General features: G+C 41.3%; 1 protein-coding gene across 4 annotated transcripts in view; it reads right to left on the bottom strand.

Annotated features, from left to right (window-relative positions):
* The window catches only part of Dpp10 (Dipeptidyl peptidase 10), a 299169-nt gene that overhangs the window by 265393 nt on the left and 13295 nt on the right, over positions 1–20481 (bottom strand). The gene's annotated exons all lie outside the window — the stretch shown is intronic.

Genomic DNA, 20481 nt, shown 5'->3' with positions numbered 1-20481 from the left:
GTCCCGAAAATTGCCGTAGGACATCAATTTTTTCCAGGACAGTCCTGGAAACTGCCAAATGTCCCGGAATATACCGATATCAAAAATAAAAGTCCCGGAAGAGCCGACGTTGAAGAGGTTCACACGTGGAAAGAAACGTTTTTGGATTGAGGGAAAAAACGAAGCTCGTTAACTCGCAGCTTAGCTCGAGGTAGAGCAGGAAGCGTTTCAAGTTCCCGGAAATCTAAGAGAAAGAAACTGCTTGTAACTTTCCTCTAGTTGTCGGGACGACAACTTAAGAAGAGGGGGACGATGTTACGCCCGTGCTAGACACTGAGTAGAGAAGTCGGGGAAAACTGTGAAGCGCGCTCCTTGACAACGGGAGTTTGTTTATGGATTTATTGATTTTCTGTCTGGCGGATTTTTGGAATCCGCACGCGTTCTGTTTTACGAGCTTGGAATAAACGCATTTTTAAAGTTCTTTTGAGTTTTCTTTCCTTTTGCGAGTTTCGCAAAATACGTGCGCGAGTGTGGAGTGCGCGATAGTGTTACGGCGGCAAGCTTACTCGACGAGCGTAACATTTTGGGGGCTCGTCCGGGATACGAGGCGACGAACGCAGTATCCCGAACAGGATGACGACCACGCACACCCCGCCGAGGACCCGTTCGCAGGCCGCGGCGTCGGCAACAACGGAGGCGGGCCCAACCCATCCGCAGGATGCGGGGGCGACGGAGGCAGAGGCGGGTACTTTCGAAGCTGTCTACTTGGAGCTTCAAAAGCTGCGCCAAGAGCGGCGGCTGGAGCAGCAGGAGCAACAGCTTTTCCGCAGCGAGTTGGAGGCTCGCCTGAAGGAACGCGATGCTGCGGTGGCACGTCTTCAGGAGCAACTCGCCGTACATCAGCTAAGTCCCTCCAATAATTTTCTTTGCGGCGGAATTTCGAATGGCGACGCGTGAAATAGGCGCGGGTGAGGGCGCGTGTGCGGGGCGCGCCGCGTGTGGCGGTTCGACTGAGACGGCGCTCGATTATAAATTAAAGCCCGACACGTTCGACGGGACTGTTCCTCTGCGCAAATATTTAGCACAGTTCAATTTAATTGCGCAAGCAAATGGCTGGGTGGAATCTTCGAGAACCGTGGCTTTAGCCTCGAGCTTAAGAGGGAAAGCGCGTGCCGTATTGGATGGGGTAACCGAATTCGAGAGCCTTCGCTATTCTGAATTAGAGGCTAGGTTAGAGTTGCGTTTTGGCGAAGCGCATATGTCTCAAACGTTTTACACCCAGTTCACTAATTGGAGACAAAAACCCGGAGAAGATCTGCCCGTTTTGGGAGCGGATTTAAAACGTTTAGCGCGTTTAACCTATTCGGAATGCTCGGCCGAGGTGCGGGATAAGATTGCGTGCGCCCAGTTCGTTGCGGCGCTTTTTGACGGTTTCGTAAAACAAACTCTTCAGTTAGAGGGATTAACTTCCTTGAGAGCCGCCATAGAGAGGGCCATGGCAATAAAAGTCATCCAAGCGAATAGTTTTTCGCGGAAATTTGAAAGTAGAGATCTCGGAAAAGGCAGAGCTGGGAACGACATTAAATCGGCGGGGAATGAGAAAGATGGAAAGAGTTCTGCAAATTTTAAGAAGAATTCGGGTTTCAGGACGAGATTCGGGCGTGAGGAAAAGGAGTGCTGGCAGTGCGGTGCCAAAGGGCACTTTCGGTCGGAGTGCCCTTCTCTAACTATCGAAGAGAAGGGAAACTCGGAATAGCCGAGCTCAGCGGGGCATGTTCGGCTCAGGGGTGCAAAGGCCCTGCGAAATTAAGTAGGATAAGTAGCGGGTTAAGTGATTTTTGTTTTCGCGGCCGAGTTAATGGCCAGACTTACGTCTTTAGAATAGATACAGGCTCCGATGTGTCGGTACTTAGGGAAGATTTGGTAGGTTTTTTGCAATCACCCACTCCTGTAGAGAGATATTTCTTGACCTATCCAACGGGAGAAACGGTTCCTGTAAAACATAGAGTGGTGGTTGGAATCGAAATAGGAAAATTTTTTTTGGATTTTCCGGTAATTATAGCGGCCATAAAAGACGAGTGTATTCTAGGAGCGGACTTTTTTTCAAAAATAGGGGTAGAAAGCGTTTTCTCTTCGGTTTTTTGAGGAAACGGTGTCAGAGAGTCAAGAAAACTTTTTCTGTTCCCGAATTTGTAGTTTTGATAGGGGGATTCCTTTTTTTCTTAAGGAATTCTTTGAGAAAAATTCTGAAACTCTCAACGCTTCTCAAAAAGAGCAGTTTGCTGATTTGGTGATCGAGTTTCAAGATGTCTTTTCGGAAGATGTGGTTGCAGGAAATTGCTCCATTGTTGAGCATGTTATTAGGGTGAAAAATTCTTCTCTGATTAAACAGGCTCCTAGGCAAATTCCACTGCATATGCGAGAAGAGGTGGAAAAGATTTTAAACAAAATGAAACAACGTGGTGTCATCAAAGGATCTCATAGCGCCTGGGTTTCTCCAGCTGTTTTAGTAAAAAAGAAAGATGGAACGATTAGATTCTGTATCGATTTCAGGAAGCTCAATGCCATTACAGAAAAAGATTCTTATCCTATTCCCAGAATAAATGATCTTTTTGATCGTTTATCCGGAAATTTCTGGTTCACCACCTTAGATTTAAAAAGCGGCTATTGGCAGGTGAAGCTTTGTCCTCAGGATAGGGAGAAAACGGCTTTCTCTATAGGAAATGGCTTATGGCAGTTTACTGTAATGCCATTTGGATTATGTAATGCTCCTGCTACTTTTGAGCGATTGATGGAGCAGGTTCTTCGAGAGATATTGAATAAGATCTGTATGGTTTATTTGGATGATGTCATTATCTATAGTAAAATTTTCGAAGGAATGCTGGCAAATTTAAGGGAAGTATTTCTTCGTTTACGGGGAGCAAATTTAAAACTCAATCCAAAAAAATGTACTTTCTTCAGGAGAGAAGTGAAATACTTAGGCCATGTCGTTTCAGAAGAAGAAATCTCCACTGATTTGGAAAAAATTAAAACCGTTCAAGAGTGGTCTATTCCTCAAAATAAGAAGCAAGTGCGAAGCTTCTGGGGACTCTGCTCTTATTATAAGAAATTTGTGAAGGGATTTTCTCTTATTGCTAAGCCATTATTTTCTTTAACTGAGAATCTTACAAAATTTGTGTGGGATGGGCGTTGTCAAAAAGCTTTTGAGAAGCTTAAACAAAATTTAATTTCTCCTCTTATTTTAGCTTTCCCAATAGAAAAAGGGGAATTTATTTTTGATACTGACGCTTCAAATCACGGCTTGGGCGCGGTACTTTCTCAGATTCAGGATGGTAGGGAGAGGGTCTTAGCTTATTATAGTCGAGTTTTGAGCAAGTCTGAAAGAAACTATTGCGTAACTCGTCGGGAGCTGTTAGCTTTGGTGGAGGTTTTGAAGACCTTCCATCACTATTTATATGGACGTGAATTCTCGGTTAGAACGGATCATATTTTGTTACGCTGGTTGATGTCTTTTAAAAGTCTAGAAGGGCAGTTAGCACGTTGGATGAAACGCCTACAACAATTTAATTTCGTAGTCAAGCACCGAGCAGGAAAGGTGCATGCAAACGCTGACGCGTTGTCTAGGCGTCCATGTGCAGAAGGAAACTGCAGATATTGTGATAAAGTGGTGATGGGGGAAGAAAGTATTGTAAGGGGACATGTTAGAAGAATAATCTTCAAAGAAATTAAATCTGCGGACTGGAAAAGAATGCAATTGGAGGACCCTTCAATTGTAGGAATTTATCGTGAAAAAGAGGAGAATAGGCGACCTCTTCGTCAAGAAATAGCTCAGAGAGATTCGACTGCTAAGGACTATAGGCTCCAATGGGATTCCCTGGTGATTAAAGACGGGATTTTGTGTAGGAAATGGGAGTCTCCAAATTTATGTTCCGTTGTTTTCCAAACTATAGTTCCTCGAGGAATGATTTCGCGAATTTTAGAAGAAGCTCATGATTTTTCCACAGGTGGCCATTTTGATGTCAATAAGACCTTAGAGAAGATCCGGAAACATTGGGCTTTCTGTAAGCAGGATGTCGAACATTGGTGTAGGACTTGTAAAGTTTGCGTTTCAAAGAGAGGACCATCTGATAAAGGAAAGTCTTCTATGCAAATTTACAATGTCAGGGCGCTTTTTGAAAGAATTCAAATGGATGTTCTTGGTCCCCTTCCAACTTCTTCTTCGGTAAATAAATATCTGTTGGTGGTTACGGACTGTTTCACAAAATGGGTGGAAGCTTTTCCGCTTAGAAATATTAGGGCTAAAACGATTGCGGAAGTTTTCTTGAGTCAAGTGGTTTCTAGATACGGCATTCCTTCGGAATTACATACTGACCAAGGAAGAAATTTTGAATCTCGATTATTCTTGGAACTAACTCAGTTATTGGGAATTAAAAAAACAAGAACTACTCCATTTCACCCTCAATCCAATGGTCAGGTGGAACGTCAACATCAGACGTTGTTGAATTATCTGGCAAAGTTTGTTGCTGAAAATCAACGAGATTGGGATCGTTGGATTCTATTAGGGTTGTTGGCGTATAGGTCTTCTAAACATGAAACTACTGGTTTTACTCCTTCTGAATTGCGTATAGGTCGGGAGTTAAGATTACCCTTGGATCTACTTCGCGGACATCCTCCTGGTTCTGAGACTATTCCTTCGGAAAGAAAATATTTCCGTCATTTGAAAGAAAAAATGGATCTCATTCATAACATTGTATGTCAACGTATGGAAATTAAGTCTCAAAAAGCCAAGGCACTTTATGATCGGAAGGATAGACATTTATGCTATGAGCCTGGGCAAAAAGTCTGGTTATTTAATCATCGGAGAAAAATAGGAATAACTCTTAAGTTACAAAGTAATTGGGAAGGTCCTTTTAAAGTCGTTAAAAGAATAAATGATGTAGTTTATTGCATTCGTAGGTCTAAACGGCATAAAAACAAAGTCGTTCATTTAGATAGATTAGCTACTTTTTATGAGAGGTAATTCCTTTCGAATCACGATTTTTATCCGGGGCGCGGAGCCCAAAAAATTTCAATTTATTTAATTAGTTTTTAGGTTTTTTTAAGAAAAAGATATTTTTCTTTTGTTGTTACTTTCAGCTACTTCTCCGGGAAGATGATGCCGAACAACATCAGGCGAAGATATTAGCTGAAAGAAGACCGCCTTGCCCACGGTTTTTGATCGTGGTTTTTCCGTGGGACTTAGGGCAAATGCCAAGGCGGGGACTGGGGAGTCTTTCGAGACGCAGGGTCCACGAAAGCTTCCTCCTCCAGTCCGAAGACTCTCAAGAGGATAGCGCTGGTAGCAGAAGGAGAGCCGACGTTGAAGAGGTTCACACGTGGAAAGAAACGTTTTTGGATTGAGGGAAAAAACGAAGCTCGTTAACTCGCAGCTTAGCTTGAGGTAGAGCAGGAAGCGTTTCAAGTTCCCGGAAATTTAAGAGAAAAAAACTGCTTGTAACTTTCCTCTAGTTGTCGGGACGACGTTGAAGAGGTTCACACGTGGAAAGGAGCGTTTTTGGAAAACGACACTTCTCATTGCTTCCCACACAACAAAATATATCAAGATATTTAGAAGATATCTAAATAACGAAATATCTGATTGCGCAAGATATTATGAAAATATCTCAGAGACATCTCCAAGATTATAAAAAGCCATAATAACCCACACAGCAAAATATATCTCCAAGATATCTAGAAGATATCTGAATGACGGAATATCTGATTGCGCAAGATATCATGAGAATATCTCAAAGACATCTCCAAGATCATAAAAAGCCATGATAATTTCATCTCCAGATATGATATTTGATTTTGCAAATATGTCGGATTTGTATGCCTTATTTAAAAGCAGATATGTTACATATAACCCAAATAGCAAGAAGAAAAAAGAAGATTTCTTTTTAAATTCTTGATTTATGAAATTAATTCTTTTTCCGTATTTATTCTCTGTTCTAAAATGATTCTTAAGAGGATCCTATATGAAGGCCGAACTTCGAAGTCGATAATGTTGAACATTTTTAATTCCGTTCTAATTCGTTTTCTATCATTTTCTATATTACCGGCCTATATCTGCCCTTGTCTAACGAGAGGCATCTGTCCTTGTTCGATTGCTGCGCCATCTTTCGCTACATGCCATACTGCTCTTCTTGTCATTCCGCATGTGTATTTGAACATATAAAAAGTTAAACAAAGTAATATTTTTTTCTAGGCTTTCAATCTTAGTTCTAATTGCACGATATTGTTCTAAAATGTTTTCCCTAGGTCTGACCGTATCTCATTTTGTATATATAACCTGTAGTATTTTTGTATAAGCAAATATTGTCGTCAGTGACAGCTGTATGTGCTCAAACTTTTAATTTTTTTTGTTTTTGATGTAAAATCGACTAGACAGGCCTACATTTTTGTACGTACTTCAATTCTGTAAAAGAATTTTGCAATTCCGTAAAGCCAACTAAAAGTTTAATGCATTTAACTAACAACTGCCACTATAGGATCCTCTTAAGAGTTCATAAGAAATTCATTTTTATGTCACCAATTCTGAGTTCTCTTCAAATATAAAAAAAGAATTTTCATAAAAATTCGCAATAAATTCAAAATTATGCTTCAATAGTGTTCCAATATTTTGCATTTTGCCATCTTTGCACTGTATAATATCTTGGAGATATCACGAAAAATCAAATATCTCACAGGCTCGCCTTTTATCTTAGTGCGTAAGAATTTTTGCTCACGAGAAGGTACTGGCGCATGTAGCCACGTCACGGCAGCGCATGTTATTAGCGCTCGTTCGAGCAACAATTTTCCAAGTTTCTTCTTTGCATGTTGCTTTCGCGCCGTAGTCGTTATCTCCAGCAAAAGTTTTCTAAGCCCCATCGCGGCGTGTTGCTTTCGCGCTGCTGTCGTTACCTCCGGCGCCGCCTGAGTAAAAATTTTTAAGTTCTGTCGCGGCAAGTTGCTATCGCGCCGCGATCGTTACTTGCGGCGCCGTCCAAGTGAAAATTTTCTAAGTTTCTTCGCAGCGTCTGGCTTTTGCCGGGGAGAATCGGTATGGGATCCAAGTTCTCTCGGATTGTTTTATTGGCTACAAATAAACTTGAGTTGATCTTTATGAAATATAAGAGCTAACTATAAATCGACCATATATTCGAATGCAAATGTTGCAGATATGTCTTTTTCAAAGATATAATGTGATATCGAGTAATGATGTCCTGCAGATATTCTGTAATATCTCAAAATAAGATATCTCAGATTTGACTTAAAATTGTAGGCATAAAGATATCTAGCTACATCACAAATATATTTTGCTGTGTGGGTTATGTTTTTTTAAGTTTCTTTTTTTTTAATTTTGCATAAGATATTTAATTGTTTTTTAATTGACACCCAGGAAAAAATCTCTTATAATGTCTTATATGCTTATATATGTATAAGAAGCGATCTTATATGCTCCCGGGGAAAAAAATTAGATCTGCCGAGATACCCAGCGAGAAATGACCCATCGAATCGACATCTAATTGATGTCAAAAACATATCGAAAAATAATTGAAATATTCATCGATTAATTTATGTCACAACTTTCGATGACTTTTCGACTCAGAATAAATCGATTTCGACTCGATATTAAATATTATTTCCTCAGTACAGCTATGGGCCGATTTCACCGTCTCCGATTAACATGATTTTCCGATTAAACTCACTCTTCGTCTCTTTCTAAGGGAGCAGTTAGAAAGAGATAAAGAGTAAGTTTAATCGGAGGATCAAGTTAATCAGAGACTGTGAAATAAATCCTATATTAAAGTAGATTATCAGAAGCGAGAAAACATATAAGCTTTTTCTTGTATTGTACATTAAAGTAAATGAATATATTCACATTCCACTATTTATTGTTCAATAGCATATTTATAAAATATATCGAAAATTATTTTCTTTGTTGTCTTTTGTTAGTAAAAAGATATGCAATTCAAACAACATTCCCAAAAATTGGTTTATAACAAATATAAAATTAACTTGCATTAATTAAATATACACTTGTAAAATTAAACGTCTATTACATTACAAATCTAGTCTTTAATATTTTATCAAATATTATTGAATATTTGGTGATCAATATTGAATATTGAAAATTTGATAACATGAGTAACGAAACTTAGAAATATAATTTTATTTCGACATATAATGCAAAAAAAATTCACATATCTCATCTTTTATTAAAATATAAATACAAACTTAATTAAAAGTTGTAGCTAATAACTATTTATTTCTATGTATATACTATGTAGATAAATGTAAATATCTTATTGTAATAATATTTATTATTAATATATTTAATTAGTTGTTTAATTTAACTTCTTGTTTAATAAATGAGCGAATGTAGTACTGAATGTACCTATATTGTATAATATTTCAATTTTGTTGTGATTTTTACAGTTATAAAGTAACAAATTAATGGAAATGGAAGTCTAAAAAAATTAATTTAATTATTATGCTCAAATCATAAAATCTTTACATTACCCATGTCTGCTAATACAATATAATTTTTTCATATTGCATTCTATATAATGACAATGTTATTATATTTGACAGGCGAATCAAAATAGCGTCGAATTGATATCGAAATAAATGAAATATCGATGTCTTAACAGAAAATACATAATTTGCCTATTTAAAGTCTGGCGCGATAAATGTGTGTCACAATAATCTTTTCTTTTAAAAATGTCATAAAGCACAAACATCGAAATAAGCTTCAAATTTTGAAAAATATTTCGATATGATTTAATATCGATGATTTCAACGTCAATTAGACGTCGATTCGATGGGTCATTTCTCGTTGGGTATGACCAGATTTGATTCATCAAATCTGGCCAGATATAATTTGATCTGCAAATTGTCTCTATCTAGCCAGATCTGAACAGATATAACCAGATCCTTATGAAATGGAAACAGATGGTGCATTAAACTTTCTTGACACCACTGTGATTCGAGAGAAGAATGCATTAATAACAAATTGGTACAGAAAACCGACATTCTCGGGACGCTACATCAATTATTTCTCGAATCACCCTTTCAAGTATAAAGTCAACATTATACGCAATTTAGTGGATAGAGCTACTCTACTCTCCAATGCACGGTTTCATTCAAATAATATTTCAATAGTTAGAAATATACTCTTAAATAACTGTTTCCCGATTGATGTCGTTAATAAGTATATCAATGTCCGACGAGGTGAACTTTTAAAAAAATTTAATAATCCGTGCGGTGCGAGTACAGACAGACAGGAGCGTCGAAATCCAGTCAGCTCGATAACGATACCGTATGTCGAAGGCCTTAGCGCTAATGTTGAACGCACAATGAGGGGGGTCAAGTTTAAGACTCTCTTGACGATTCCAAAAAAGCTGGATTGTATAATTAGGAAAGGGAAAGACAGATTACAACCTTACAAACAGACCGAACTTGTTTACGAGATAGATTGTGTGAATTGTGATTCGTGCTACATCGGACAAACGAAGCGACATTTAGAGACACGCATAAAGGAACATCGGAGCGATGTCAAAAAACATTTTGTAAATCATTCGGTCGTTACTAAACATCGTCTCTCCCAAAACCACGATTTTGATTGGCAGAACCCGAAAATTCTATACAAGGAGAAGCATTTCAGAAAAAGAGAGATTTCTGAGATGTTTTTCATAAAAAAGAGTAAGCACACTGTCAACCTTCAGAAGGATACGGAGAATCTGCCTGCGATATATGATCGAATTATTGAAGCTGTATAACATGTAATTGAGTTCGGTCTGTGTATGTAGTATTTCGGAACACGTTAATTAGTTTATGATTTGGTTATTTTCGGAACACATCTTATGTATTTAGTTATTGTGTATTATATGTCATTGTGACTTTGAATATGGCACGGTACGGAGCTAGTGGAGAAAATGAGCTGCCTTATTTTCCTAAAACCTACATTGCGACTCTCGGATGCTTTTATTTTATTTTTTTGACGCACATTACATGTAAGTTTTTACGATTTACCACTGATATGGCCTCCATCTTTATATCGACATATTTATATGTACATATTCGTTCTAGCGTGGCGTTCGCACAATGTGGCTTGGACGCAGCATTTGGCGACGCATGATATTGTTGCGTAATCTATGTATTTTTCACTTGAAAAGGACCTAATTAAGGTCGAAACGTAGTGATTCAATAAATAAATTGATACTGGCCAGTTGGGTCGCTTAATTTCGCACTTATTTATAACCAGATCTGACCAAATATAATTTGATCTGCCGAAATATAATTAAAAATTATGAAGAGATGTAAAATGTTATAAAACCATAAATATATTGATTTAGTTTGAAATTGTGTGCCACTTTATTATTAGCGTGCAATACAACTGATGACATAAGTTGTACCGTACACTTGATTTATATACTATTCTTATACTGTCGTTTGTCATATTTTTAATACTAGAAACGGATCTCATCGAATGCCATCTATCGGATGATCCGTCATTTGCACAACCTGGGAAAAAAAGATTATATATAATTATATATAAATATATATGATTATATATAATGTAATTATATATGCATTTTGTCTCTATATGAACATATGTATATAATGATATTATATATATATGTAAATATATATAATCACATATGACCATATATTTACATATATATATATATATATATATATATATATATATAGTCAATATAACTCCGCCGTTGCCGGTCCCAAGCCCGGATGTGAAAGGAGGAGGGTTGGTGTGGAGGAGATACGACCAGCCGTAAAACATTCAACGCCGAGCATCGGGCGGCGGAAACTAACCCGACAACTCCGCGACATACGTGGAGCGGCTTCAGTGGCCGTGAGGACTTAAATCGCCTCAAAATGACTGACGCGGAAGGACTTGGGAACCCACCGTGCTTACTTTCCCAAGAAAACCCCCAATGAAATCAGAAATGGATATGGATACTGGATCGTTGGGCAATCCGATTAACAATCGGCGCCACTCAGTGTCCGGGCTGGGTGGTGTGAAATTGGCGACCGAAGCTTCCGAAGAGGTGGAACGCCGGGCCTCTGAAGGAAGAGCTGCTACTGGCGGGAAGGAGGCAACTCTGGGCAAAGCCTCAATGCGAGGTTATCGCATTGGCACCTGGAACGTCCGCGGTCTATTACAGGCGGGCAAATTGAGCATCGTCGAGAGAGAGATGGAGAATCATAACGTCACCGTGCTCGGCATTAGCGAGACACACATGCAAGGCAGCGGACATTTCACAACTGCCGCAGGGTATGCATTGTACTTCTCGGGATGCAGAGACTTGAGCAGGAGTGGGGTCGGTGTCTTGCTGCCGCCGCATATGACTAAATATGTTCTCGGTTACAACCCGGTATCTGAAAGGATCATCACCATCAAACTCAGTACAAAACCATGCACGCTGAATATTGTCCAGGTATACGCTCCCACCTCAGGATCGTCAGACGAGGATATCGACGACTATTACAGGATGCTGGAGGAGACGCTGAACACAATTCCCAACAGGGAAATAATTATGATCCTCGGAGACTGGAACGCCAAAGTCGGCAACACAGCTGCAGACGATCACATCAAGAACACTGTTGGCAAATATGGACTTGGTGAAAGAAATGAACGCGGTGCGAGACTCATCGACTTCTGTACAGGCAGGAAGCTGAGCATCATGAACACGCGTTTCATGCATCATCCCAGACGACTCTACACGTGGAGATCTCCGGGCGACCGATTTAGAAATCAAATAGATTACATCATTTTGGACACGCGCTGGAAAACCTCAGTAACTAACGTTAAGACCTTCCCCGGAGCTGATTGCGGCTCTGATCATAACTTGCTCATCGCGAACTTCTCCATTCGCTTGAAAGTGTCTAGAAGGAACCCACCACAAAAGACGCCAAGACACGATGGGGGCTTCTTAAAAGCCACATTTGTGATACACTGGACCATATAACTAAAAATAGGAGCACTGACAGTAGGAAGAAGTCATGGATTACTGACAGCACCTGGGAGCTCATACAGCTAAGGAAGGACATAAAAATGAAGGGCCTAAGGGATCCACAGACGATGGCAGAATACACGGCCCTCTGCAAGATTATTAAGAAGTGTTGCCGACAAGACAAAAACAACTTCATAGAGGGCATATGTAGCGACATTGAAAACCACTCACACAGGTTACAAACCTCAGACTTCTTCAAGAAAGTCCGTGTACTCTCCAAGCAATTTAAATCTAAGTCATGGGTTATTGAAGACGCTGAAGGGAACCCATTGCACGAATTAGATAAAATCGCGGAAAGATGGCGCTGTTATTGCAAACAACTGTACAAAAACCCCCGCAACTCATTCGATCGTCAACCTGAATGGAGCGGAATAGATAAGGAGCCATCCATTCTTCGCTCCGAAATAACAGAGGCCTTACGTTCACTCAAGGACAAGAAAGCACCAGGACCAGATCAAATAACGGCAGAAGTCCTGAAGGCTCTGGGCGAGACGGGGATTGACACGCTGCACGCAATCTGCAATCACATCTGGCAGCACGGGGAATGGCCCCAAGATTGGACGGAATCGGTCATCCTACCATTACACAAAAAAGGATCGACCAAGAGGTGCGATAACTATCGCACCTTATCCCTAATCTCCCACGCCAGCAAAATATTGCTCTATATCATCAACAACCGAGTCCGGCACTTTTTGGACTGGCAGATCCCGCAAGAACAAGCGGGCTTTGTCAGGGGGAGGGGGACCCGTGAACAGATCCTTAACATCAGACAAGTCATTGAAAAGTCCTATGAATTCGACACACCAGTAATAATGTGCTTCGTCGATTACTGTAAGGCTTTCGACTGTGTCGACTGGCGTTGCCTGTGGGGAATACTAGCAGAGTTAGGGGTGCCGCAGCATTTAACGGCACTACTCTGCACCCTATATTACAGCAGTCGTGGAGTTGTGAGGGTAGATAAAACGACATCGGGACCTTTCAACTTCGGAAAGGGTGTGCGCCAGGGCTGCATACTGTCCCCCATCCTGTTCAACGTTTACGGGGAATACATAATGAGGCGAACCTGCGAAAAATGGGAGGGTGGAGTCACTATTGGAGGCGTAAAAATCACCAACCTACGTTACGCCGACGATACCACACTCCTTGCCGCGACAGAGGCCGAAATGGTTGCCCTGCTGAGCAGAATGGAAGAGGTTAGCAACGAAATGGGGCTTACTATAAACAGATCCAAGACCAAAATCATGGTTGTGGACCGTTTTAACAGGCTGGAGCTCACCGGAGTTCACGGCCTGGATGTAGTGGAGAGCTTCAACTATCTAGGCTCTACCATCAGCAACAACGGCAAGTTTAGTATGGGCTGGCTCTAATACTTTTTCGCCGCAGTGTATAACATCTGTCGCTCGACGTTCGCCGCGCCGCGCTGCGCCCCGCTCGCCTCTCGTCATTCGACCCCCACCGCTCGCCGGGCGCCGGGCACCGTGCCAGCCCAGCCAGCCGCCGAGGCCCGCCTCTATCGCTCCTTGTGCGCTCATTCGCTCAGACGTTTTATTTAATAATTTGTTAACTATTGCGAATTTTTCAAAATGGTACGAGACTTTTCTTTTCAGTTTGACCCAATCTACCCCCCCTATTCGGGTGGTTACTTTTATATCGAACACAACACATGTGCATTATATTTATTACACTTTAAAATTCGGATTATCCAATATATATATAGATGACATTCGATAGGATTTGTTTCTCGTATTTAAAATTTGACGAACAGTGGTATAAGAACGGTATCAAAAGACACGGCAACGTCTCACACCAAGCAGCGCCAATTTATATAATAATATTGGATAAATCGCTTTACTTTTAATTCTATAGTTTTTGGAAAAAATATAGACTTATTTTATCAATGCTTTATTCTTATTAAAAAGTTAACAGTTCTTTTTCAATACATATACATATAAGGTTATACTTAAAAAGGTTCTATGGGGAATACACCCGGGGAGAAATACTTCTTATTTGTTCATATTAGTAAATATATAATTATATATAGTCATATAAGAAATGGAAATATAATCTTGAACAATATTATATGACTAAACCTCTTTAAGTATAACTTTATATAGTCATATATGGTTTCATATACTAGTATATTATCATGTGTAATAATGTAAAAGTATATTTATAAGGTTAAAGATAATCATTGTGACGTGACATTTGTCACGTCCTCCGCCCAGACGGTAGCTCGGCCGAGGGGAAAGTCAGGGATGGCGCCTCGACTCGAGTCGAGGAAGGGCTACTCGCGTTAACTAACCTTTTTACGCTAAGTTTCGTAGGGATGGAACAGGTGGTGCCGGAGCATGAAATCGCTGACTGAATGTAACGACGAAAGTCGCGACGAGGGAAGAACGGGCGCTCAGAGGATGTACGGCGGAGTGATCGGACCAACGGGCGGGCTACCGGGACCTGCCGCTGGGGAAGCACCAGAAATGTCTCGCACAGCGTAACACGGCCCCGCCGCAGCATAAACACGGGTGCACCACCGCGACTGCAGCGCGGATGGACGACCCGCACACTTCACCCGACGGCGCCCCGAAGGCCGAGCGGCGCCGCCACGGCCTGGCCAGCCGGGCGGGAAACCGCGAGGGGCCCGCGCACAACCAGCAGCCAAATCAAACGGGCCGCGGGAAAATAGCGGAAATCGTCTGCAACGTCGCAAACAGGGCGACACACACGACCAATCGGCGGGGCGGAAGAACCGCGAGCTTGAGGCTTGAGGGCGCAAGTGCGGGGGCCCGGCGTAGTCCCGCCGAACCGACCACTCTTCACTGTCGATCGAGCCGCTAACGAGGAGGTACCCCTGGACGAGCCCCCCGACGCCGCCGAGCAGCAGCAAGCAGCCAGACTTGTAAGATCTCCACTCCGGTGCTACTAAGTAATTGTGGGCTCGATCTCGGTCGCGACCCGGCGCAAGTAAACGTGTATATCGAATAGATTACAGTGTGAATCGGCCTGATTACGTGTCGTATTTAGCTACCGGCTCCCGCCGTCATGGATGCCGGGAAGATTATCGCGGCTGTTTGTCGGGATCGCGGGCCCGTGGCCGGCCGAGATCGTAGCCAGAAACATTTCTGAAAGCTCTACTCGAAAGTTCGCGTACGATCGGCAGTCAATTCGCGGCTATCGCCGTGCGTGTTTTGTGAATCGTGGACGGAGGCGTGCCGCGGGCTATACACTCTGGTGCATATTGTGTTTAGAGTTGCGTATTCGGGTATATTGTTGCGTGTCGTGTACGGAAGTCCTGTGTGCATGTCGGGAGGGACCGCGCCGGGCACCTTGTGGTGCATCGCGAGCCTCGCGGATATTTTGCGTCGCGTGCGCGGGCAAATATCGTCGCGCCTGCTCGAGGAAGAATCTCGCGAGCGCGCCATTGCGTGGCGTTGCGTATATTGTGTCGTGCGTGTGCAAATCGTGGATGTCGAGCCGGTGAAAATTGTTATGTCGGGTGAATGAGAATCGTTCATGTCGTGCGTATAAGAATTGCTGTGCATTCAAAATCGGGGGATTAAGGCGGGGGCGGACTGGCGTCACCGCGCGGTCGCGCTTATCAAAATCGAGATTGCGGGGCTCGTTTGAGAGCCTCGTTCACGTAGGAAGTCTCGCGGGCGTGAACATCACGCATTCCGCGCGTGCTTTAACGGCCGCGTTGGTACCGGCCATTCGAACGGTATCCGGCCCTGGTTTCCCAATACGATTTGTTCGTTTATTATGTGAATTATATCTACTAAAGCCGGTTACCGACCGAGTAAGTATAAGGAGAAGCACGCATGTCATTTGCATAAATTCATTAGAAGTTTTCTGCCGTGATATCGCCTCAGGGCGACTCTGTTTTCAGACAGTTGCATGCGCAAAGTGCAATAGGGCAGAGGGAAAAGAAGGCAAGCAGAGCGGAGGAAGCGGAAGGAAGATTGTCGAATAACTGTTGCGGCGACAATTTGGAGGTTAGGAGAGGCCCGGAGAATGCAGAAAGGACATAAGAAATAAAAATCGGGTGTTTAGAGACACGACCGAACATCGCATCATTTTCAGTAGGTGTTGTTCCACGTTATAAGCTTTAAGTAGCTTTTGTGTGTCAGACCCCCGAGTGCGTGTGCACGTGCGCGGCGCGTGAACACGATCACGGATTGCATGCCAGCACGGTCCCAAGCCGTCGCGCCTCCCGCACATAGGAAATAAGTAAGAAGACAGGGAGCACCGAGGGACTGAGAAAGGAGCGGATGGAGAAAAAGAAGGAGGAGAGCAAAGGGAGCAAAAATAGTGAGGAAAAGTACCAGAAAGAAAATAAAGAATCGTTTAAAGGAGGTAAGAGCGCAGAGAATAGATACGCGAGGACAGCAGAACTGTCAGAAACAAGAAGCAGAGCAGGGAGCCAAGGGTCGATTGCAGACAACATAAAGAAAAGGAGAAGAGAGCAGGAGAGTGAAGAAATAAAAAAGGCAGAGAAAGAGATTATAGACAAATTTAATAAGGAGAGAAGAGTAAGTAGATCACCACCAAACAAAGTAAAAAAAGAGAAAGAAGAAAAGGAAAGCATGGAGAAAGAGACAGAAAAAATGCTGAAGGAAATACTGACCAAATTGGAGGATCAAGAAAAAAAAAGAAAGAAAGATAAGGAGGAACTGATGAAAGAGATACAAGATCTGAGAGAAGAATACAGAAAAAGCGAAGCGATATGGGAGAAGCTGAAAACCGGTATAGAAAAAAGAGTAAAACAGCTGGAGGAGAGAATGGAGGAGGCGGAGAAGAGGAGAGAGGGAGAGAAGGAATACAATGAGCTGTTAAAGAAAATGAAGGAGATAGAAAGAAAAAACGAATTAGAAGAAAGGAAAAAAAGAAGAAATAATATAATAATAAAAGGAGCGGAAATTGAAGACGGAAGTGAGAGAAGAGAGAAGATTGGAAAGCTGCTAAAAGAAATCACCAAAAAAGAAGTAGAAGTGGACGAGGTACAAATAATCGGCAGACGAGAAAACAAAATGACACTAGTAAGGATGAATAGGTGGGAGGACAAGAGAGAGATAATGATAAACAGAAAGAAGATGGGGATAGAGAAAAAGATATACATAGATGACGACATGACAGTAACGGAGAGGAAAATTCAAGGAAAATTATGGAGTATAGTGAAGGAGGAGAGGGAGAAAGGGAAAAGAGCAACATTAGGATACCAAAAAATATGGATAGACGGCCACGAAAAGAAATGGAATGAAAGCGAAGAAAAACTGGAAGACGGAAGAAGATTTCAAAGAGAACAAGAAAGAAAGGAGACTGGAAGAGAATGAGAAAATGAGAAGACTGTACGAAGGAGAAGAGGAGGAAAAAGGAGAAGAACGGAAGGAAAGAAGAAGCGGATAGCAGAAGAGCAAAGAGGAATGACAGTAGGCTTCTGGAACATAGCGGGACTAAAAGGGAAAAATGAAGGGTTTTGGAAGGTAGTGGAAGAGTGGGACATAATAACATTCTTAGAAACATGGGTGGAAGAAAAAGAGTGGAGCAAAGTAAAAAAAATAATGCCAGAAAGATACGTATGGAAATGCCAACCAGCGACAAGAGAAAAGAAAAGAGGAAGAGCAAGAGGAGGGATAATTACCGGAGTAAGAAAAGGACTCGAAGTAGAAGAAAGAATAGAGAGAGAAGAGGAAGGAATAGTGGAAAGAATTGTAAGAACAAAAGAGGGAGAATGGAAGATTATTAGTGTATACGTAAATAATGACATTGACAAAAAAATAAGATTAATAAAAGAATATACGAACGAAGGAGGCATAGGAGAGCGAATAATAATAGGAGGCGACTTTAATGCAAGAACAGGGGAAAAAGGAGGAATTATGGACATCTTTGGAAAAAAAAGAAAATCAAAAGACAAAGAAATAAATGCAGAAGGAAAAAAGCTGATAGAATTTCTGGAAGAGGAAGGGCTAGGAATACTAAATGGAACTAAGGGAGATAAAGAAGGAGAGTTCACCTTTACCGGAGGGAGAGGAGAGACAGTAATAGATTATATTATAGGAAATCAGGAGCTATGGGAAAGAACAGAAGAGGTAAGAATTGGAGAGCAGATAGATTCAGACCACCAATATGTAGCACTAGAAATAGCGGAGAAAATAGAAGAAAGAAAAAGGGAGGAGAAGAAAACGAAAAAAGTAATAAACTGGTCTAAAGAAGCTGTAGAAAGATATAGAGAGAAGATCGAAGAAAAAACCATAGATGGAGTGAACCCGGAGGAGCTCATGGAAGAAATAAAAAATGCAATAACAAGGGCGGTAAGCTGGAAAGAAATTAGAATAGACAATAAAGCAAAGAGAAAAAATAAATGGTGGGACGGACAGTGTGTGAAACTAAGAAGAGAAGCAAAAGAGAGGCTAAGAAAGTGGAAAAAAGGGGAAGGAGAAAAAGCAGAATATATAAAGAAGAGGAAAGAATACAGGGAAATGATAAAAGAAAAAAAAGAGAAAGAAAAAGAAAGAATTATAGAAGAAGCAAGGAAAGCAAAAAATGAAAAAAAGGTATGGAAATTCATAAATAGAGAAAGGAAACATAGAAAGGAAGTGAATGAAGAAATAAGCGAAGAACAATGGAACAAGCATTTTAAGAAGTTACTAGGAGGCGTAGGAGCGAAGCAGGAGACGGCAAAGGAAAAACAAGAAACAGGAGATAGTTGCGAAAATCAGGAAGGAATAAGAAGAGAGGAGGTAGAAGAAATAATAAAGGAGATGAAAAATAGAAAAGCAGCAGGAGCGGATGGAATGCCAAACGAGGTATGGACAAACGGAGGAAGCAGATTAAAGGAAGCAATATGGAAGATATGTGACATGGCATGGAGAAAAGGGGAAATGATAGAAGACTGGAATGAAGGAATAATTGTTCCCATAGTAAAGAAAGGGGAAGGAAAAGAAGCAGGAGACTACAGAGGTGTAACACTGATGAACACGAGCTACAAAATATACGCAGCTATTTTAGCCAAACGACTAGAGAAGGAGATAGAAGAGAAGAAGCTAATACCGGAGACGCAAACAGGATTCAGGAAAGGAAAAGAAACGATAGAAAATATATACACATTAAACTATGTAATAGGAAGAGCGATTAGCAAGGAAAGAGGGAAATTAGTGGCAACATTTATAGATCTGAAGGCAGCATTTGACTCAGTTGATAGAGAAATATTATGGAAGGTAATGGAGAAGAATGGAATAAGCAAAAGACTGAGAGATAGAATTAAAGAGCTGTATAAAGAAACAAAAAGCGTGATTAGGTGTAATGGAGAAAAAGGACCGTGCTTTTGGACAGTAAACGGCGTAAGGCAGGGATGCCCTCTGAGTGCGCTACTATTTATATTGCTGCTGGCAGACTTGGAGGAGGTAATGAGAAAAGGGCAGGAGGGAGGGGTAGTTATAGGAGATACAAAAATATGGACGCTTGCATATGCGGATGACATAGTGGCAGTTGCAGAGAGAGAAGAGGAAATGAAGCAAATGATAAGGAGGTTAGAAAAATACTTCGATAAAAGGAAACTAACAGTGAATGTTGGAAAAACAAAAGTCATGAGATTCAGGAAAGGAGGAGGTAGAGCCAAAGAAATTGAATGGAAGTGGAAAGGAGAACAAATAGAGGAAGTAAAAGAATTTTGCTACTTAGGATACATATTTCAAAGAAACGGAGGACAAGAAGCACACATAAAAGAGAGAGTAAGAAAAGCCACAGTTGCAATGAGGCAAGTATGGGGAATAGGAAAAAGAATTTTTGGAGGAGACTGGAAAAGAAGAATGAAACTCTTTGACTCGCTGGTGGCAAGTGTGGCGATGTATGGAGCAGAAGTATGGGGATGGAAGGAAAGAAAGAATATAGAGAGGATACAAGAGAGGTTTATAAGATGGACGTTAGCTTTAGATTGGTGCACGCCGGGTTATATGATAAGAGAAGAGGCTAAAAGAATTAAGATGAGAACAAGAGCGGCTAAAAGAGCAATGAGATACGAAGAAAAACTAGAAAACGGAGGAGGAAACGAAATAGCAAGAGCATGCTGGAAGGAAATAAAGAAGGACGTAAGGAAAGAGAAGTCAAAATGGGAAGTAGAACGTAGAAAGTTTTACGAGTGTAAAGGATATGCAGCGGAAGAGATAGAAAGGAAAAGAGAAGAAGGGTGGAGTAGCATAGAAGAGATAGAAGGTAGAGATAGAGACATACAAGTACAGGAGATAGACGAAAAGATAAGAAAATCAAAATATAATAGATGGTACAAAGAGATAGCAGAAATAGGAAGACCTGAGTATCTGGAAAGAGGAGGAAAAGAAAAATCGGTAACAAGGATAGCAAGATTCAGACTAGGAAACGAGATGCGTGGTGGGAGGTACTGGGAATCAGATGAGAAAAGAAGTTGCAGAGTATGCGAGGCAGAGGAAGAAAC

The sequence above is a fragment of the Temnothorax americanus genome, unplaced genomic scaffold (genome assembly GCF_048541705.1).
Source record: "Temnothorax americanus isolate GAGA-0224 unplaced genomic scaffold, ASM4854170v1 Scaffold26, whole genome shotgun sequence".
Lineage (NCBI taxonomy): Eukaryota > Metazoa > Arthropoda > Insecta > Hymenoptera > Formicidae > Temnothorax > Temnothorax americanus.
Note: the sequence above shows the minus strand (reverse complement) of the source record. Positions and strands in the feature narration are given on the sequence as shown.